Source organism: Bufo gargarizans, chromosome 3 (assembly GCF_014858855.1).
Source record: "Bufo gargarizans isolate SCDJY-AF-19 chromosome 3, ASM1485885v1, whole genome shotgun sequence".
In the NCBI taxonomy this organism is placed as follows: domain Eukaryota; kingdom Metazoa; phylum Chordata; class Amphibia; order Anura; family Bufonidae; genus Bufo; species Bufo gargarizans.
The window spans coordinates 58581688-58603458 of record NC_058082.1 but is presented as its reverse complement, the minus strand read 5'-3'; positions in this window follow the sequence as shown (position 1 = coordinate 58603458).

The window sequence follows — 21771 nt, the reverse complement described above, 5'->3', positions numbered from 1 at the left end:
TTTGGAACATTCTTAAAAAGAAGGAACGCACCGGTGAGCTCAGCAACACCAAAAGACCCGGAAGACCACGGAAAACAACTGTGGTGGATGACCGAATAATTATTTCCCTGGTGAAGAAAACACCCTTCACAACAGTTGGCCAGATCAAGAACACTCTCCAGGAGGTACGTGTGTCAGATTCAACAATCAAGAGAAGACTTCACCAGAGTGAATACAGAGGGTTCACCACAAGATGTAAACCATTGCTGAGCCTCAAAAACAGGAAGGCCAGATTAGAGTTTGCCAAACGACATCTAAAAAAAGCCTTCACAGTTCTGTAACAACATCCTATGGACAGATGAGACCAAGATCAACTTGTACCAGAGTGATGGGAAGAGAAGAGTATGGAGAAGGAAAGGAACTGCTCATGATCCTAAGCATACCACCTTATCAGTGAAGCATGGTGGTGGTAGTGTCATGGCGTGGGCATGTATGGCTGCCAATGGAACTGGTTCTCTTGTATTTATTGATGATGCGACTTCTGACAAAAGCAGCAATTCTGAAGTGTTTCGGGCAATATTATCTGCTCATATTCAGCCAAATGCTTCAGAACTCATTGGACGACGCTTCACAGTACAGATGGACAATGACCTAAAGCATACTGCAAAAGCAACCAAAGAGTTTTTTAAGGGAAAGAAGTGAAATTTTATGCAATGGCCAAGTCAATCACCTGACCTGAATCCGATTGAGCATGCATTTCACTTGCTGAAGACAAAACTGAAGGGAAAATGCCCCAAGAACAAGCGGGAACTGAAGACAGTTGCAGTAGAGGCCTGGCAGAGCATCACCAGGGATGAAACCCAGCGTCTGGTGATGTCTATGCGTTCCAGACTTCAGGCTGTAATTGACTGCAAAGGATTTGCAACCAAGTATTAAAAAGTTAAATTTAGATTTATGATTATTATTCTGTCCCATTACTTTTGGTCCCTTAACAAGTGGGAGGCACATATGCAAACTGTTGTAATTCCTGCAAACGTTCACCTGATTTGGATGTAAATACCCTCCAATTAAAGCTGACAGTCTGCAGTTAAAGCACATCGTATTCATTTCATTTCAAATCCATTGTGGTGGTGTATAGAGCCAAAAAAGTTAGAATTGTGTCGATGTCCCAATATTTATGGACCTGACTGTAAGTCAACCCAGTTATACCAAGGCAATTCAGATAAGTACTCTGTTTTACATACACAGCAGACAATCTAAAAAAGCTAAGCTGTGAGGAAGGGGGGAGTGTGCAGCAGCCTGAAACAATGATGAGAGAGGAGGTGTGTCTCAGACTTCCTCTTACTTCCTGTAGGCAAGGTATCTAAGCTATAGATCAGAAGACAGAGAAGGACCCCATAACATCGGACAGTGGCCCAGAGGACTTCCCCATAGCCACTATAAAACAGTCTAACCTGCTTCTTTGTGATACATATAGAATAGAGAGGATGTCAGTCAGATAATGAAAGATAATAAAATAATAATAGTAAAAATAATAATAAAAAAAAATACAGGTAGATAGGGGATTAGAGTCTGTGACTGTGTTACATAGAGAGGAGAAGAGAATGGATAGACTTACAATAAACTGATAGAGAGAAGGATTTTAGAGAGATGTCAGTCAGTGTGTTACTTAGGCAGGCACAGGCCGTCATAGCCGTGAGTGCTGCTGCATCTATACATTTCAGTTTCTTACATTAATTTGAGAATCTTCATCACATCAGTCACAAATCTTCAATAACAGTAACCCTAATGCCTCTGAAACAGACATCACAAATATGACACACTTTTCCATATACAGGTGAAACTCGAAAAATTAGAATATTGTGCAAAAGTCCATTTATTTCAGTAATGCAAATTAAAAGGAATTGCATTAATGGAGCATAAAATTCGAGTTTTGTGTAAAGGTTCAATATTCTAGGCTCAAAGTGTCACACTCTAGTCAGCTAATTAGTCCATATCCCCTGAGCAAAGGGTACCTCAAAATTGAGATTTCGGGGTTTCATAAGCTGTAAGCCATAATCATCCAAATTTTATAACAAATAAAGGCTTGAAATATCTCGCTTTGCCTGTAATGAGTCTCTCTATATTAGTTTCACTTTTTAAGTTGCATTACTGAAATAAATGAACTTTGCACAATATTCACATTTTTCGAGTTTCACTTGTATAGTGTAACAAAAAAATTGCCATATTATTCTGCGTCAAGTATTTATATAGTGCCCTTTAATTTTAATTTTAATCGCAGTAATGATAGTTTGCTGCTGTCTGCCTATAATTTTAAAAAGCATAAAAAATTGGGCAGTGCATTTTTAAAACAGGCTTTTTCTTACCGCCGGCTACCATCTGTTTACCCATAGCCATATACGTCACTGTCACCGTCTTGACATTAAAGAGATAGAAAGAGGTTGGATATAGTCCTGCGAGACCTCAGAATGTCATATATATTTATTTAGATTGTATTGAATCTGACGTCCGATTAGATCAGATCCCAAGCAAATTTAGAGAAATTCACCGATCTCTAAGAGTGAACTATCACACGGGTCACCTTTAAATGTCAAATTAAGCTCTGCTACATTCTCTTTATGTAGACAGGTTGCTCTAAGTATGTAGTAAGACATAGTTTAAGACTAATGTAAAGTGCTGGTCTTGGCTTTATGCTCAGTAATAAAAGTAATTAAACTCATAAACATGGGAGATGTGTTTCTCCATCTCAGAGTGAACTACCACATTTTCTGCTACAGAGGGGAAATGAGACTGGGAGTTTTCCTGGGGACAATTAATAATTTAGAGGGAGTACATAATTTGGAGACATGTGAAGAATGAATTTTGCAAGACCCTGACTTGGATCATGTAATAATATCAGTAACATAAAAAAAACATTATAATGAAATCTCATATGTGAAAGTGCCTGACTTATTCATTTAGCCTATACTTAGGAGAATACTATAGTCATAGAGGTTGTATTGGTAGTAATTATATCTAGTCCTTAACACTTTGGTTGCCCACGATCCACCAGCCACACAGGAAAGAACAATTATACTTAATGGTGCAAACTGTACATAAAAATAAAAGTTAAATGATGTTATCTTGCTAAATCAAGCTTTACAGATGAATGTAAATGTTAAGTCATTTCCTCAGTCTCGTGGCAGTGATAACATAGTAAGCCTCAGTATTCCGGAAAATTAAAGATTCAGATAACCAACAGGCCAAATACTGCGTTTTACAGCAATCAATAGACCATGAGTGGCGCTACACACTGAGCTTCAGGCTTCATGCATACAGTCATGTTGCAGATTTCTTTTATATGCAGCCGCAATGCATAGAGCCTTACTGTTCATTCACTTGACTCTGAATTCATATGGAGTCAAGAAGAGGATCTGAATATACAGAGGGAATGAGTGAGTGAGCAGTGAGGGATCAGGGAAAACTCATGGTCAGTAACAGGCCAAAGTTTGGGCAGACAGAGTTTGTGAGAATCAATTAAATGGGTCAAAGGGTAGGCAACACAGGGTCACTATGATAATTAGGTCAGGTCAGACGGCAGAGGCTCTGAATCCAGGAATAAGGCAGAAGTTGGTACACGGGCAGACGAGCAGGTGACAACACCTTTGTAGGATCTAATAAGCTAGTACACCTACAGTATTGCTCAGGCAGAGAATTAGACAAACAGCACAGCATATATAGCAGAATCTGATTAACACATTACAAGCAACCTAGCAGCTGTGCACAGAACCAAAGGAGGAGTTAACCCTTGTAATACTGCATAGTGAAGTGAGGTTGAATTAAGAATACCATAGTACATTTTCCCTATAAGACACAGAGAGCATTTACACCCAGGCACATTGCTGGAGCATCGAACCTGCAACAGACATGGATTGAGTGGAGCAGTGCCTCTGCCTGGTCAAAGTAGCAGGGCAGTGGTGGGCAATTTTTTAAAATGTTGGTTTGCTATTCACTATGTGGTTTTAAGACTATGTTAACTTTATTATATGGGTTATCATGATTGTGGCAACACACATATATGCATATTGTTGAACAGTTATCCACAATAAAACCCATTTTTTATGGGGGGAAAAGTTTTTTATTTGTATTTATTTTTTACTGTAAACATGTTTTTTTTTTGTGCACACTTGACTGTTTACAGCAAACGTGATCAGTTCATTGCTGAGGTATATTGCTTTGATATACTCAAAGCAACCCATCAACACCCCGTTATTATGTTGTGTGGTGCTAATGGGTGTAACAAATTTAATTTATACATCTTTTCTTTTTTCACTTCCTGTGAACAACTATCGGTACAGGAAGGAAGTGTTATCAGTAACTGACAGCTATCTCCTGCACACTTATACATACAATGCCATTCATCACTTTTAATACACTGTACCAATAGCTGTTCACAGGAAGTGAGAAAAGCAAGGATAGAATGTAGAAATTACAAGTGTACTTAATCTCCTGCTGCTCTATAACATGCTCCCTACAGATTGCATCCCATTTTGTGGTGACAGGCCCTTTTTGATAGAGCCCACAAAATGTCAACCAAAAAGTAAGAGCAAAAGCTCATAACTCTGCTGCAGTCTCGGCCTCTTCATCCACCTCTGGAGTGAAAGTGCCACCTGCTACCCCACAAATAGAGGATCTGCCAGCAACACCACCACCTCAGTCAACAAGCATCTCCACAATGTCCCACGGAAGCGTTCAGCTCTCCATCTCCCAAACACTGGAGAGGAAGAGGAAGTACCCCCCCTACCCACCCGAGACCCTAGCCCTGAATGCCAGCATTTCTAAATTACTGGCCTTTGAAATGCTGTCATTCCGTCTGGTGGAGACAGATAGTTTTAAAGGCCTTATGGCGGTGGCTGTCCCACAGTACGTCGTGCCCAGCCACCACTACTGTTCCAGATGAGCTATCCTTCCCTGCACAACCAAGTGGAGGACAAAATCAGGTGTGCACTGCACAACGCCATCTGTTGCAAGGTCCACCTCACTAAGGATATGTGAACCAGTAAGCACGGTCAGAGACGTTATATCTCCATAACAGTACACTGGGTAAATGCAGTGGCGTCTGGGCCTGAGGCGGATCGCAGTTTGGCGCATGTCCTTCCACCACCGTGGATTGCAGGGCGCTTCAGTTTGCCTCCTGTTGCTACCTCCTCCTACTCCGCTTCCTCATCCTCTATTGGCTCATCATCCGGTCAGCGTAACACCTTCACCACCAACTTCAGCACAGCCAGGGGTAAACGACAGCAGGCAGTTTTAAAACATATCTGTTTGGGTGAAAAAACCCACACTGCGCAGGAGCTGTGGACGGGCCTTGAACAACAGACTAATGAATGGTTGGTGCCAGTGATCCCCAAGCCTGGCCTAGTAGTGTGTGATAATGGGCAAAATCTCGTAGCAGCTATGGGACTAGCCGGTTTGACGCACATCCCTTGCCTGGTGCATGTGCTGAATTTGGTGGTGCAGAGATTCCTTAAAAATTACCCCGATATGTCACATCTGCTGCAAAAAGTGTGGGCCATCTTGTGCGCGCTTTCGGCGTTCTCACCCTGCTGCTTTTTGCCTGTCAGCGCTGCAGCGTAACTTCGGTTTTCCCGCTCACCGCCTCATATGCGATGTGCCCACAAGGTGAAACTCCACCTTGCACATGCTGGCCAGACTGTTCCAGTAGCAGCAGGCGATAGTGGAGTTTCAGCTGCAGCACTCACGGGTGAGTCGCTCTGTGGAACAGCACCACTTCACCACCAATGACTGGGCCTCCATGCGAGACCTGTGTTCCTTGTTGCGCTGTTTCGAGTACTCCACCAACATGGCCAGTGCCGATAAAGCCATTCTCAGCGTTACTATCCCACTTCTATGCCTCATTGAAAAAACACTCCTGGCGATGATGGAAAGGGATGTGGCACAGGAGGAAGAGGAAGAGGGATCATTTTGTAGGGTTTCCGGCCAGTCATTCACAAGTGGCTCCGAGGGTGGGTTCCTGCACCTACAAACGCCAGGTACACTATTGTTCAGTCAGGGAACAGTTCCGGAGGATGAAGAGGTGGAGGATAAGGAGGAGGAGATGTAGGAGGAGGACCCTTGTTCACAGCAGGGTGGCACCCAGACCAGCTCATGGCCATTACTGGTGTGTAGATGGGGGGATACAGAGGACACAGACGATACACCTCCCACAGAGGACAGCTTTTCGTTGCCTCTGGTCAGCCTGGCACACATGAGCGATTACATGCTGCAGTGTCTCTGCAACGACCGCCGAGTTGCCCACATTCTTACTTGTGCTGATTACTGGGTGGCCACGCTGCTGGATCCCTATTAGAGTTGAGCGAACACCTGGATGTTCGGGTTCGAGAAGTTCGGCCGAACTTCCCGAAAATGTTCGGGTTTGGGATCCGAACCCGATCCGAACTTCGTCCCGAACCCGAACCCCATTGAAGTCAATGGGGACCCGAACTTTTCGGCACTAAAAAGGCTGTAAAACAGCCCAGGAAAGGGCTAGAGGGCTGCAAAAGGCAGCAACATGTAGGTAAATCCCCTGCAAACAAATGTGGATAGGGAAATGAATTAAAATAAAAATTAAATAAATAAAAATTAACCAAAATCAATTGGAGAGAGGTCCCATAGCAGAGAATCTGGCTTCCCATCACCCACCACTGGAACAGTCCATTCTCAGATATTTAGGCCCCGGAACCCAGGCAGAGGAGAGAGGTCCCGTAACAGAGAATCTGGCTTCATGTCAGCAGAGAATTAGTCTGCATGTCATAGCAGAGAATGAGGCTTCACGTCAGCCACCACTGCAACAGTCCATTGGCATATATTTAGGCCCAACACCCAGGCAGAGGAGGGAGGTCCCGTAACAGACAATCTGGCTTCATGTCAGCAGAGAATCAGTCTTCATGTCATAGCAGAGAATCAGGCTTCACGTCAGCCACCACTGCAAACAGTCCATTGGCATATATTTAGGCCCAGCACCCAGGCAGAGGAGAGAGGTCCCGTAACAGACAATCTGGCTTCATGTCAGCAGAGAATTAGTCTGCATGTCATAGCAGAGAATGAGGCTTCACGTCAGCCACCACAGCAACAGTCCATTGGCATATATTTCGGCCCAGCACCCAGGCAGAGGAGAGAGGTCCCGTAACAGACAATCTGGCTTCATGTCAGCAGAGAATCAGTCTTCATGTCATAGCAGAGAATCAGGCTTCACGTCAGCCACCACTGCAACAGTCCATTGGCATATATTTAGGCCCAGCACCCAGGCAGAGGAGAGAGGTCCCGTAACAGACAATCTGGCTTCATGTCAGCAGAGAATTAGTCTTCATGTCATAGCAGAGAATGAGGCTTCACGTCAGCCACCACTGCAACAGTCCATTGGCATATATTTAGGCCCAGCACACAGGCAGAGGAGAGAGGTCCCGTAACAGACAATCTGGCTTCATGTCAGCAGAGAATCAGTCTGCATGTCATAGCAGAGAATCAGGCTTCACGTCACCCACCACTGCAACAGTCCATTGTCATAAATTTAGGCCCAGCACCCAGGCAGAGGAGAGAGGTCCCGTAACAGACAATCTGGCTTCATGTCAGCAGAGAATTAGTCTGCATGTCATAGCAGAGAATGAGGCTTCACGTCACCCACCACTGTAAGAGTCCATTTTCATAAGTTTAGGCCCAGCACCCAGGCAGAGGAGAGAGGTCCCGTAACAGAGGATCTGGCTTCATGTCAGCAGAGAATCAGTCTTCATGTCATAGCAGAGAATCAGGCTTCACGTCAGCCACCACTGCAACAGTCCATTGGCATATATTTAGGCCCAGCACCCAGGCAGAGGAGAGAGGTCCCGTAACAGACAATCTGGCTTCATGATAGAACCCATTTTTTATGGGGGGAAAAGTTTTTTATTTGTATTTATTTTTTACTGTAAACATGTTTTTTTTTTGTGCACACTTGACTGTTTACAGCAAACGTGATCAGTTCATTGCTGAGGTATATTGCTTTGATATACTCAAAGCAACCCATCAACACCCCGTTATTATGTTGTGTGGTGCTAATGGGTGTAACAAATTTAATTTATACATCTTTTCTTTTTTCACTTCCTGTGAACAACTATCGGTACAGGAAGGAAGTGTTATCAGTAACTGACAGCTATCTCCTGCACACTTATACATACAATGCCATTCATCACTTTTAATACACTGTACCAATAGCTGTTCACAGGAAGTGAGAAAAGCAAGGATAGAATGTAGAAATTACAAGTGTACTTAATCTCCTGCTGCTCTATAACATGCTCCCTACAGATTGCATCCCATTTTGTGGTGACAGGCCCTTTTTGATAGAGCCCACAAAATGTCAACCAAAAAGTAAGAGCAAAAGCTCATAACTCTGCTGCAGTCTCGGCCTCTTCATCCACCTCTGGAGTGAAAGTGCCACCTGCTACCCCACAAATAGAGGATCTGCCAGCAACACCACCACCTCAGTCAACAAGCATCTCCACAATGTCCCACGGAAGCGTTCAGCTCTCCATCTCCCAAACACTGGAGAGGAAGAGGAAGTACCCCCCCTACCCACCCGAGACCCTAGCCCTGAATGCCAGCATTTCTAAATTACTGGCCTTTGAAATGCTGTCATTCCGTCTGGTGGAGACAGATAGTTTTAAAGGCCTTATGGCGGTGGCTGTCCCACAGTACGTCGTGCCCAGCCACCACTACTGTTCCAGATGAGCTATCCTTCCCTGCACAACCAAGTGGAGGACAAAATCAGGTGTGCACTGCACAACGCCATCTGTTGCAAGGTCCACCTCACTAAGGATATGTGAACCAGTAAGCACGGTCAGAGACGTTATATCTCCATAACAGTACACTGGGTAAATGCAGTGGCGTCTGGGCCTGAGGCGGATCGCAGTTTGGCGCATGTCCTTCCACCACCGTGGATTGCAGGGCGCTTCAGTTTGCCTCCTGTTGCTACCTCCTCCTACTCCGCTTCCTCATCCTCTATTGGCTCATCATCCGGTCAGCGTAACACCTTCACCACCAACTTCAGCACAGCCAGGGGTAAACGACAGCAGGCAGTTTTAAAACATATCTGTTTGGGTGAAAAAACCCACACTGCGCAGGAGCTGTGGACGGGCCTTGAACAACAGACTAATGAATGGTTGGTGCCAGTGATCCCCAAGCCTGGCCTAGTAGTGTGTGATAATGGGCAAAATCTCGTAGCAGCTATGGGACTAGCCGGTTTGACGCACATCCCTTGCCTGGTGCATGTGCTGAATTTGGTGGTGCAGAGATTCCTTAAAAATTACCCCGATATGTCACATCTGCTGCAAAAAGTGTGGGCCATCTTGTGCGCGCTTTCGGCGTTCTCACCCTGCTGCTTTTTGCCTGTCAGCGCTGCAGCGTAACTTCGGTTTTCCCGCTCACCGCCTCATATGCGATGTGCCCACAAGGTGAAACTCCACCTTGCACATGCTGGCCAGACTGTTCCAGTAGCAGCAGGCGATAGTGGAGTTTCAGCTGCAGCACTCACGGGTGAGTCGCTCTGTGGAACAGCACCACTTCACCACCAATGACTGGGCCTCCATGCGAGACCTGTGTTCCTTGTTGCGCTGTTTCGAGTACTCCACCAACATGGCCAGTGCCGATAAAGCCATTCTCAGCGTTACTATCCCACTTCTATGCCTCATTGAAAAAACACTCCTGGCGATGATGGAAAGGGATGTGGCACAGGAGGAAGAGGAAGAGGGATCATTTTGTAGGGTTTCCGGCCAGTCATTCACAAGTGGCTCCGAGGGTGGGTTCCTGCACCTACAAACGCCAGGTACACTATTGTTCAGTCAGGGAACAGTTCCGGAGGATGAAGAGGTGGAGGATAAGGAGGAGGAGATGTAGGAGGAGGACCCTTGTTCACAGCAGGGTGGCACCCAGACCAGCTCATGGCCATTACTGGTGTGTAGATGGGGGGATACAGAGGACACAGACGATACACCTCCCACAGAGGACAGCTTTTCGTTGCCTCTGGTCAGCCTGGCACACATGAGCGATTACATGCTGCAGTGTCTCTGCAACGACCGCCGAGTTGCCCACATTCTTACTTGTGCTGATTACTGGGTGGCCACGCTGCTGGATCCCTATTAGAGTTGAGCGAACACCTGGATGTTCGGGTTCGAGAAGTTCGGCCGAACTTCCCGAAAATGTTCGGGTTTGGGATCCGAACCCGATCCGAACTTCGTCCCGAACCCGAACCCCATTGAAGTCAATGGGGACCCGAACTTTTCGGCACTAAAAAGGCTGTAAAACAGCCCAGGAAAGGGCTAGAGGGCTGCAAAAGGCAGCAACATGTAGGTAAATCCCCTGCAAACAAATGTGGATAGGGAAATGAATTAAAATAAAAATTAAATAAATAAAAATTAACCAAAATCAATTGGAGAGAGGTCCCATAGCAGAGAATCTGGCTTCCCATCACCCACCACTGGAACAGTCCATTCTCAGATATTTAGGCCCCGGAACCCAGGCAGAGGAGAGAGGTCCCGTAACAGAGAATCTGGCTTCATGTCAGCAGAGAATTAGTCTGCATGTCATAGCAGAGAATGAGGCTTCACGTCAGCCACCACTGCAACAGTCCATTGGCATATATTTAGGCCCAACACCCAGGCAGAGGAGGGAGGTCCCGTAACAGACAATCTGGCTTCATGTCAGCAGAGAATCAGTCTTCATGTCATAGCAGAGAATCAGGCTTCACGTCAGCCACCACTGCAAACAGTCCATTGGCATATATTTAGGCCCAGCACCCAGGCAGAGGAGAGAGGTCCCGTAACAGACAATCTGGCTTCATGTCAGCAGAGAATTAGTCTGCATGTCATAGCAGAGAATGAGGCTTCACGTCAGCCACCACAGCAACAGTCCATTGGCATATATTTCGGCCCAGCACCCAGGCAGAGGAGAGAGGTCCCGTAACAGACAATCTGGCTTCATGTCAGCAGAGAATCAGTCTTCATGTCATAGCAGAGAATCAGGCTTCACGTCAGCCACCACTGCAACAGTCCATTGGCATATATTTAGGCCCAGCACCCAGGCAGAGGAGAGAGGTCCCGTAACAGACAATCTGGCTTCATGTCAGCAGAGAATTAGTCTTCATGTCATAGCAGAGAATGAGGCTTCACGTCAGCCACCACTGCAACAGTCCATTGGCATATATTTAGGCCCAGCACACAGGCAGAGGAGAGAGGTCCCGTAACAGACAATCTGGCTTCATGTCAGCAGAGAATCAGTCTGCATGTCATAGCAGAGAATCAGGCTTCACGTCACCCACCACTGCAACAGTCCATTGTCATAAATTTAGGCCCAGCACCCAGGCAGAGGAGAGAGGTCCCGTAACAGACAATCTGGCTTCATGTCAGCAGAGAATTAGTCTGCATGTCATAGCAGAGAATGAGGCTTCACGTCACCCACCACTGTAAGAGTCCATTTTCATAAGTTTAGGCCCAGCACCCAGGCAGAGGAGAGAGGTCCCGTAACAGAGGATCTGGCTTCATGTCAGCAGAGAATCAGTCTTCATGTCATAGCAGAGAATCAGGCTTCACGTCAGCCACCACTGCAACAGTCCATTGGCATATATTTAGGCCCAGCACCCAGGCAGAGGAGAGAGGTCCCGTAACAGACAATCTGGCTTCATGTCAGCAGAGAATTAGTCTGCATGTCATAGCAGAGAATGAGGCTTCACGTCAGCCACCACTGCAACAGTCCATTGGCATATATTTAGGCCCAGCACACAGGCAGAGGAGAGAGGTCCCGTAACAGACAATCTGTCTTCATGTCAGCAGAGAATCAGTCTGCATGTCATAGCAGAGAATCAGGCTTCACGTCACCCACCACTGCAACAGTCCATTGTCATAAATTTAGGCCCAGCACCCAGGCAGAGGAGAGAGGTCCCGTAACAGACAATCTGGCTTCATGTCAGCAGAGAATTAGTCTGCATGTCATAGCAGAGAATGAGGCTTCACGTCACCCACCACTGTAAGAGTCCATTTTCATAAGTTTAGGCCCAGCACCCAGGCAGAGGAGAGAGGTCCCGTAACAGAGGATCTGGCTTCATGTCAGCAGAGAATCAGTCTTCATGTCATAGCAGAGAATCAGGCTTCACGTCAGCCACCACTGTAAGAGTCCATTTTCATAAGTTTAGGCCCAGCACCCAGGCAGAGGAGAGAGGTCCCGTAACAGACAATCTGGCTTCATGTCTGCAGAGAATTAGTCTGCATGTCATAGCAGAGAATGAGGCTTCACGTCACCCACCACTGCAACAGTCCATTGGCATATATTTAGGCCCAGCACCCAGGCAGAGGAGAGAGGTCCCGTAACAGACAATCTGGCTTCATGTCAGCAGAGAATCAGTCTGCATGTCATAGCAGAGAATGAGGCTTCACGTCAGCCACCACTGCAACAGTACATTGGCATATATTTAGGCCCAGCACACAGGCAGAGGAGAGAGGTCCCGTAACAGACAATCTGGCTTCATGTCAGCAGAGAATTAGTCTGCATGTCATAGCAGAGAATGAGGCTTCACGTCAGCCACCACTGCAACAGTCCATTGGCATATATTTAGGCCCAGCACTCAGGCAGAGGAGAGAGGTCCCGTAACAGACAATCTGGCTTCATGTCAGTAGAGAATCAGTCTGCATGTCATAGCAGAGAATCAGGCTTCACGTCAGCCACCACTGCAACAGTCCATTGTCATAAATTTAGGCCCAGCACCCAGGCAGAGGAGAGAGGTCCCGTAACAGACAATCTGGCTTCATGTCAGCAGAGAATCAGTCTGCATGTCATAGCAGAGAATCAGGCTTCACGTCACCCACCACTGCAACAGTCCATTGTCATAAATTTAGGCCCAGCACCCAGGCAGAGGAGAGAGGTCCCGTAACAGACAATCTGGCTTCATGTCAGCAGATAATTAGTCTGCATGTCATAGCAGAGAATGAGGCTTCACGTCACCCACCACTGTAAGAGTCCATTTTCATAAGTTTAGGCCCAGCACCCAGGCAGAGGAGAGAGGTCCCGTAACAGAGGATCTGGCTTCATGTCAGCAGAGAATCATTCTGCATGACATAGCAGAGAATCAGGCTTCACGTCACCCAACATTGGAACAGTCCATTGGCATATATTTAGGCCCCGGCACCCAGACAGAGGAGAGGTTCATTCAACTTTGGGTAGCCTCGCAATATAATGGTAAAATGAAAATAAAAATAGGATTGAATGAGGAAGTGCCCTGGAGTCCAATAATATATGGTTAAGGGGAGGTAGTTAATGTCTAATCTGGACAAGGGACGGACAGATCCTGTGGGATCCATGCCTGGTTCATTTTTATGAACGTCAGCTTGTCCACATTGGCTGTAGACAGGCGGCTGCGTTTGTCTGTAATGACGCCCCCTGCCGTGCTGAATACACGTTCAGACAAAACGCTGGCCGCCGGGCAGGCCAGCACCTCCAAGGCATAAAAGGCTAGCTCTGGCCACGTGGACAATTTAGAGACCCAGAAGTTGAATGGGGCCGAACCATCAGTCAGTACGTGGAGGGGTGTGCACATGTACTGTTCCACCATGTTAGTGAAATGTTGCCTCCTGCTAACACGTTGCGTATCAGGTGGTGGTGCAGTTAGCTGTGGCGTGTTGACAAAAGTTTTCCACATCTCTGCCATGCTAACCCTGCCCTCAAAGGAGCTGGCATTGACACAGCTGCCTTGGCGACCTCTTGCTCCTCCTCTGCCTTGGCCTTGGGCTTCCACTTGTTACCCTGTGACATTTGGGAATGCTCTCAGTAGCGCGTCTACCAACGTGCGCTTGTACTCGCGCATCTTCCTATCACGCTCCAGTGCAGGAAGTAAGGTGGGCACATTGTCTGATATAGCAGAAACCACTAAATTATGAAATTGCTAAATTGGGAATTGTATTTCAACCCAGAACAAAAAATGTGCTTTGACAGACACTAAATAACTTTCCCAGCCACAACAGGACAGCGGTAACGAGAGATTTAGCGGGATATAAATTTGAGGCCTAGTATTTAGGCGCTGGGTGACCGGTATGGATTTACTAACAGAATTGGACTTGGAAATGCACAGTAGTGTGTGTGAAGTTATTCTGAATGACCCTATGTGCACCTTGAATATTATATACCCTTTTAGGGATAGATTTCAAATAGCTCTGATATAGCAGAAACCACTAAATTATGAAATTGCTAAATTGGGAATTGTATTTCAACCCAGAACAAAAAATGTGCTTTGGCGGACACTAAATAACTTGCCCATCCACAACAGGACAGCGGTAACGAGAGATTTAGCGGGATATAAATTTGAGGCCTACTATTTAGGCGCTGGGTGACCGGTATGTATTTAGTGACAGAATTAGACTTGGAAATGCACAGTAGCGTGTGTGTCAAGTTATTCTGAATGACCCTATGTGCACCTTGAATATTATATACCCTTTTAGGGATAGATTTCAAATAGCTCTGATATAGCAGAAACCACTAAATTATGAAATTGCTAAATTGGGAATTGTATTTCAACCCAGAACAAAAAATGTGCTTTGACAGACACTAAATAACTTTCCCAGCCACAACAGGACAGCGGTAACGAGAGATTTAGCGGGATATAAATTTGAGGCCTAGTATTTAGGCGCTGGGTGACCGGTATGGATTTACTAACAGAATTGGACTTGGAAATGCACAGTAGCGTGTGTGTGAAGTTATTCTGAATGACCCTATGTGCACCTTGAATATTATATACCCTTTTAGGGATAGATTTCAAATAGCTCTGATATAGCAGAAACCACTAAATTATGAAATTGCTAAATTGGGAATTGTATTTCAACCCAGAACAAAAAATGTGCTTTGACAGACACTAAATAACTTTCCCAGCCACAACAGGACAGCGGTAACGAGAGATTTAGCGGGATATAAATTTGAGGCCTAGTATTTAGGCGCTGGGTGACCGGTATGGATTTACTAACAGAATTGGACTTGGAAATGCACAGTAGCGTGTGTGTGAAGTTATTCTGAATGACCCTATGTGCACCTTGAATATTATATACCCTTTTAGGGATAGATTTCAAATAGCTCTGATATAGCAGAAACCACTAAATTATGAAATTGCTAAATTGGGAATTGTATTTCAACCCAGAACAAAAAATGTGCTTTGGCGGACACTAAATAACTTGCCCATCCACAACAGGACAGCGGTAACGAGAGATTTAGCGGGATATAAATTTGAGGCCTACTATTTAGGCGCTGGGTGACCGGTATGGATTTAGTGACAGAATTAGACTTGGAAATGCACAGTAGCGTGTGTGTGAAGTTATTCTGAATGACCCTATGTGCACCTTGAATATTATATACCCTTTTAGGGATAGATTTCAAATAGCTCTGATATAGCAGAAACCACTAAATTATGAAATTGCTAAATTGGGAATTGTATTTCAACCCAGAACAAAAAATGTGCTTTGACGGACACTAAATAACTTTCCCAGCCACAACAGGACAGCGGTAACGAGAGATTTAGCGGGATATAAATTTGAGGCCTAGTATTTAGGCGCTGGGTGACCGGTATGGATTTAGTGACAGAATTAGACTGGGAAATGCACAGTAGCGTGTGTGTGAAGTTATTCTGAATGACCCTATGTGCACCTTGAATATTATATACCCTTTTAGGGATAGATTTCAAATAGCTCTGATATAGCAGAAACCACTAAATTATGAAATTGCTAAATTGGGAATTGTATTTCAACCCAGAACAAAAAATGTGCTTTGACAGACACTAATTAACTTTCCCAGCCACAACAGGACAGCGGTAACGAGAGATTTAGCGGGATATAAATTTGAGGCCTAGTATTTAGGCGCTGGGTGACCGGTATGGATTTACTAACAGAATTGGACTTGGAAATGCACAGTAGCGTATGTGTGAAGTTATTCTGAATGACCCTATGTGCACCTTGAATATTATATACCCTTTTAGGGATAGATTTCAAATAGCTCTGATATAGCAGAAACCACTAAATTATGAAATTGCTAAATTGGGAATTGTATTTCAACCCAGAACAAAAAATGTGCTTTGACGGACACTAAATAACTTTCCCAGCCACAACAGGACAGCGGTAACGAGAGATTTAGCGGGATATAAATTTGAGGCCTAGTATTTAGGCGCTGGGTGACCGGTATGGATTTAGTGACAGAATTAGACTTGGAAATGCACAGTAGTGTGTGTGTGAAGTTATTCTGAATGACCCTATGTGCACCTTGAATATTATATACCCTTTTAGGGATAGATTTCAAATAGCTCTGATATAGCAGAAACCACTAAATTATGAAATTGCTAAATTGGGAATTGTATTTCAACCCAGAACAAAAAATGTGCTTTGACGGACACTAAATAACTTTCCCAGCCACAACAGGACAGCGGTAACGAGAGATTTAGCGGGATATAAATTTGAGGCCTAGTATTTAGGCGCTGGGTGACCGGTATGGATTTAGTGACAGAATTAGACTGGGATATGGCCAAAAAATAACCACACTATTGCTGGTTAAATGCACTTGGTGTGACAGCTTGACCAACCACACTACTGAGGGTTAAATGCACTTGGTGACGGGCGCAGCTTGCCCCTGATGTAGTATATGGCCAAAAAATGAACAGACTATTGCTGGTTAAATGCACTTGGTGTGACAGCTTGACCAACCACACTACTGAGGGTTAAATGCACTTGGTGACGGGCGCAGCTTGCCCCTGATGTAGTATATGGCCAAAAAATGAACAGACTATTGCTGGTTAAATGCACTTGGTGTGATAGCTTGACCAACCACACTACTGAGGGTTAAATGCACTTGGTGACGGGCGCAGCTTGCCCCTGATGTAGTATATGGCCAAAAAATGAACAGACTATTGCTGGTTAAATGCACTTGGTGTGATAGCTTGACCAACCACACTACTGAGGGTTAAATGCACTTGGTGACGGGCGCAGCTTGCCCCTGATGTAGTATATGGCCAAAAAATGAACAGACTATTGCTGGTTAAATGCACTTGGTGTGATAGCTTGACCAACCACACTACTGAGGGTTAAATGCACTTGCTGACGTGCGCAGCTTGCCCCTGATGTAGTATATGGCCAAAAAATGAACAGACTATTGCTGGTTAAATGCACTTGGTGTCACAGCTTGACCAACCACACTACTGAGGGTTAAATGCACTTGGTGACGGGCGCAGCTTGCCCCTGATGTAGTATATGGCCAAAAAATGAACAGACTATTGCTGGTTAAATGCACTTGGTGTGATAGCTTGACCAACCACACTACTGAGGGTTAAATGCACATGGTGACGGGCGCAGCTTGCCCCTGATGTAGTATATGGCCAAAAAATGAACAGACTATTGCTGGTTAAATGCACTTGGTGACGGGCGCAGCTTGCCACTGATTTAGTATATGGCCAAAAAATGAACAGACTATTGCTGGTTAAATGCACTTGGTGTGATAGCTTGACCAACCACACTACTGAGGGTTAAATGCACTTGGTGACGGGCGCAGCTTGCCCCTGATATAGTATATGGCCAAAAAATGAACAGACTATTGCTGGTTAAATGCACTTGGTGTCACAGCTTGACCAACCACACTACTGAGGGTTAAATGCACTTGGTGACGGGCGCAGCTTGCCCCTGATGTAGTATATGGCCAAAAAATGAACAGACTATTGCTGGTTAAATGCACTTGGTGACGGGCGCAGCTTGCCCCTGATTTAGTATATGGCCAAAAAATGAACAGACTATTGCTGGTTAAATGCACTTGGTGTCAGGGGCGTACATAGAAATCACTGGGCCCCATAGCAAGAATCTGAATTGGGCCCCCTAACCCCGCCCACTACCCACCCCTGGTCCATCCCACCTCCTGTCCTGGCTCCTCCCCTGCCACCCCCCCCATTTGCCAATTAAGAAATGTATACATACATTCGTACGTATTCGTACTGACCCAGAGAATGAAGGGCACAGGTCATTTTTGCGGCAAAGGGAATGCCGCAGGAACAAAACCCTGTGGTAGCTGAATCTATGGGACTACTGTGGATATCCATAAAAGTTTTATCTGCAGTCCTATGTAACATTGCAAATAACACAGTGATAACTCTCTGAGTACAGATAATGTAGTAGAGGTCACCTGTAGTCCTATGTAACACCACAAATAACACAGCGATAGCTCTCTGAATACAGATAACACAGTGATGGCTCTCTGATTACCGAAAATGTAGTAGTGTTACCTGCAGTCCTATGTAAAACCACAGATAACACTAGTGATGATAATGTGGTAGTGTTACCTGCAGTCCTCTGTAAAACCACAGATAACACTAGAGTAGATCATGTGGTAGTTTTACCTGTGTCCTTAGTGTGCCTCCCAGTGTCTCTTCCACGGAATCCACGCTAGCGGCGCTGCCTCCTCTTCCATCTTCTTGCTCCGCACAGAACGTCCTGATGCAGCTGCGTCAAGACATAGGAACATTGTGGGCATGGTGATAGTGATACAAACACAGACACACACACATACATACCTGTCTGCTTTGGTAAAGCCGGGCATATATGGGCTATGTCAGGTTTTAGCAGAGTGGGCACAGGACAGTGGACACAGGGCGCGATATGTATGCGAGCATAGCTGAACGAGTGCAGGGCCGGAGCCCGCATACACATCGCTCCTCCTGCCTGTGTCCACTGTGCTAAAGCCAGACGTAGGCCATCCCCCACATCTTAACCCCTTTGCTACCAGTGCCATTTTGTCATCACTTCTCTTACCCCAAACCCCTTTAACGCTTTGCTGCTGATGCTGAGTGTGCACATAGTCACCAATCATATCCCCCCCCCCCCAAAGGTAACTGATGTGTTGGGGGATGGGTGGCTTGGGGGAATGTGATTGGTGGCTGTGTGCACACTTAGCATCAGCAGCAAGGGGTTTCCTGAGTCCTCTATGAGCCTCCCAACCCCTAATGCCCCCCAAAATTCTCAGGACAGTGTGCTTTCCTCCTATTTCTCTACCCCTGGGCATTTTGGGGGGCATTAGGGGTTGGGGGGCTCATAGAGGACAGTGTGCTTTACTCCTATTACTCCACCCCCCTGGGCATTTTGGGGGGGGGGGGCATTTGGGGTTGGGGGGACTCATGGGGGGGAGGCTCATAGAGGACAGTGTAGGAGGAAAGCACACTGTCCTCTATGAGCCTCCCCTCCCTCCCTAGGAGTTCTCTTGCTGGCAATGCTGCATTATCCCTTCCCATACACAACACAACCACTCAATCAACAGACCACCGTCTGTGTCTGTTCAGGAGCGGGCAGTCCTTCAGTCTGGCCTTCACTCACTAGTGTCACTGCACTTGCTGTCGCCGGGAAACGGCAGGGCAGTGGCAGATTACTTTTTCAGCATGGCTTTGCAGGGGGCCGTGTGTGTCACCTACTTGCCTCGCTCACGCGCTCTGAGTCTGTATGTATGAGCAGCGCCCGCTCCTGCTGCCTGCAATACACTGGCCAATCAGCAGCTGCCTCCTTGTGCTGATTGGCCAGTGTGAATCAAAACACGCCCACAGCCCGGCCGGGTGAATTAAGAGGCAGGTCAGACAAGACTCCAGATGCTGGGGAAGGGGGGGTCTGGGGAAGGGGGGGTCTGGGGAAGGGGGGGGTCTGGGTGGGGGGTGCCGCCGATCAAACGCAAGTGCCGAGGGCCCGCTGCGCCTGCACCACAAGTCTGTGTACTGTCTAAAATAAACTAAGGGGGCGGGGCCTTCTGTGTGCTCCGGGCCCCCCTGTGCTGCGGGCCCCATAGCAGCGGCGTGGTCTGCCTATATTGGCGGTACGCCACTGCTTGGTGTGATAGCTTGACCAACCACACTACTGAGGGTTAAATGCACTTGGTGACGGGCGCAGCTTGCCCCTGATGTAGTATATGGCCAAAAAATAAACAGACTATTGCTGGTTAAATGCACTTGGTGTGACAGCTTCACCCTGATGTAGGCTTTAGCCAAAAAACAACCACACCATTGAGGGTTAAATGCACTTGGTCGCAGCTTGTGCTGGCGCACCACAAGACACAAAATGGCCGCCGATCACCCCAGAAAAATGTGACTGACAAACGGTCTGGGCAGCCTAAAAACAGTGAGCAATTGAGGATCAGCAGCTCAATGATCCACAGCTGCAGATCGATCAGTTAATCAAGTCCTTTTGGAGGAGTTAATCTGCCTAATCTCGCCCTACTGTCGCAGCCGCAACCTCTCCCTACGCTTATCAGAGCAGAGTGACGGGCGGCGCTATGTCACTCCAGCTTAAATAGAGGCTGGGTCACATGGTGCTCTGGCCAATCACAGCCATGCCAATAGTAGGCATGGCTGTGATGGCCTCTTGGGGCAAGTAGTATGACGCTTGTTGATTGGCTGCTTTGCAGCCTTTCAAAAAGCGCCAAGAAAGCGTCACAAAAGCGCCAAGAAAGCGAAGAACACCGAACCCGAACCCGGACTTTTACGAAAATGTCCGGGTTCGGGTCCGTGTCACGGACACCCCAAAATTCGGTACGAACCCGAACTATACAGTTCGAGTTCGCTCATCCCTAATCCCTATTACAAGGACAACTTTACTAGCCAGATCCGTAGCATTTTTTTCAAAATTTCATCACAGCAATTTTGCATGAATACTGTACTACAATATAGTTTAACGTCATTGCATTTTTGCATTTTGCTATAATTTCAGGCTTCAAATCAGTGCTGCCGGTAGTAAGCATAGTGTTCCCTGTGCTGATGAATGCTTTGTAAACTCAAGGGTGTATAGTTGTAAACCATAGTCTTTTCAATGGGTGTGGGTGCACACACAGTGGGCCTTGAGTGCCTCCTCTGGCACCCGTCCCATAGGTTCACCACCACTAGACATAGGGTGTTTACAATCATGGTGTGTATACAACATTATACTTGAATCTGGAATCTGTTGTTCCCTTATATTTGCAGTTCACAGTTTTTTTTTTTTTTCTTTTTCTCAACAGATTCCTTGCAACTGGGAACTCTTTTGCATCACTGCATTTTGAGTTTCTTTTAGGAACCTCAACGATCTCGAGTATTGTACGACATACTTGCCATGTCATGTGGCAGCAACTCCGAGAGACGGTGATGCCGCAGCCCAAGGTGGACGATTGGGTTCGGATCGCAGAGGGCTTCCAAAATTCTGCGCAGTTTCCAAACTGCATCGGGGCAATGGATGGCAAGCACATCCGTGTGAAGAAGCCGTCACACTCAGGGAGCCGTTTCTTCAATTATAAACAATATTTTTCGGTAGTGCTGATGGTTGTTGCTGACAGTAACTACCGGTTTATAATGGTTGATATCGGGGCCTATGGAAGCACTGCGGATGCTCGCATCTTTAGTGCTTCTAGAATGGTTGAGCGGCTTCGTGCCAACCAGCTTGCCCTGCCGGAGTCCAGAAGACTGCCCGGATATGCAGGTCCGCCGGCTCCATTTGTCATTGTGGCGGATGAAGGGTTTGCATTGACTCCACATGTTATGCGGCCCTTTCCAAAGCATGGTTTGGATGTCAAGAGGCGTATATTCAACTACCGGTTGACTCGTGCCCGTCGGTATGTTGAGTGTGCTTTCGGGATACTCTCTAGCAAGTGGAGGATGTTTTTGTCATCCATACAGATGGCTACCCTGGTGATTAAAGCATGTGTTGTTCTACACAACTTCACCAGGATTCACGAGGCTTCCTCTACTGTTGACATGGAAGAGCTTCCTACGTCTTC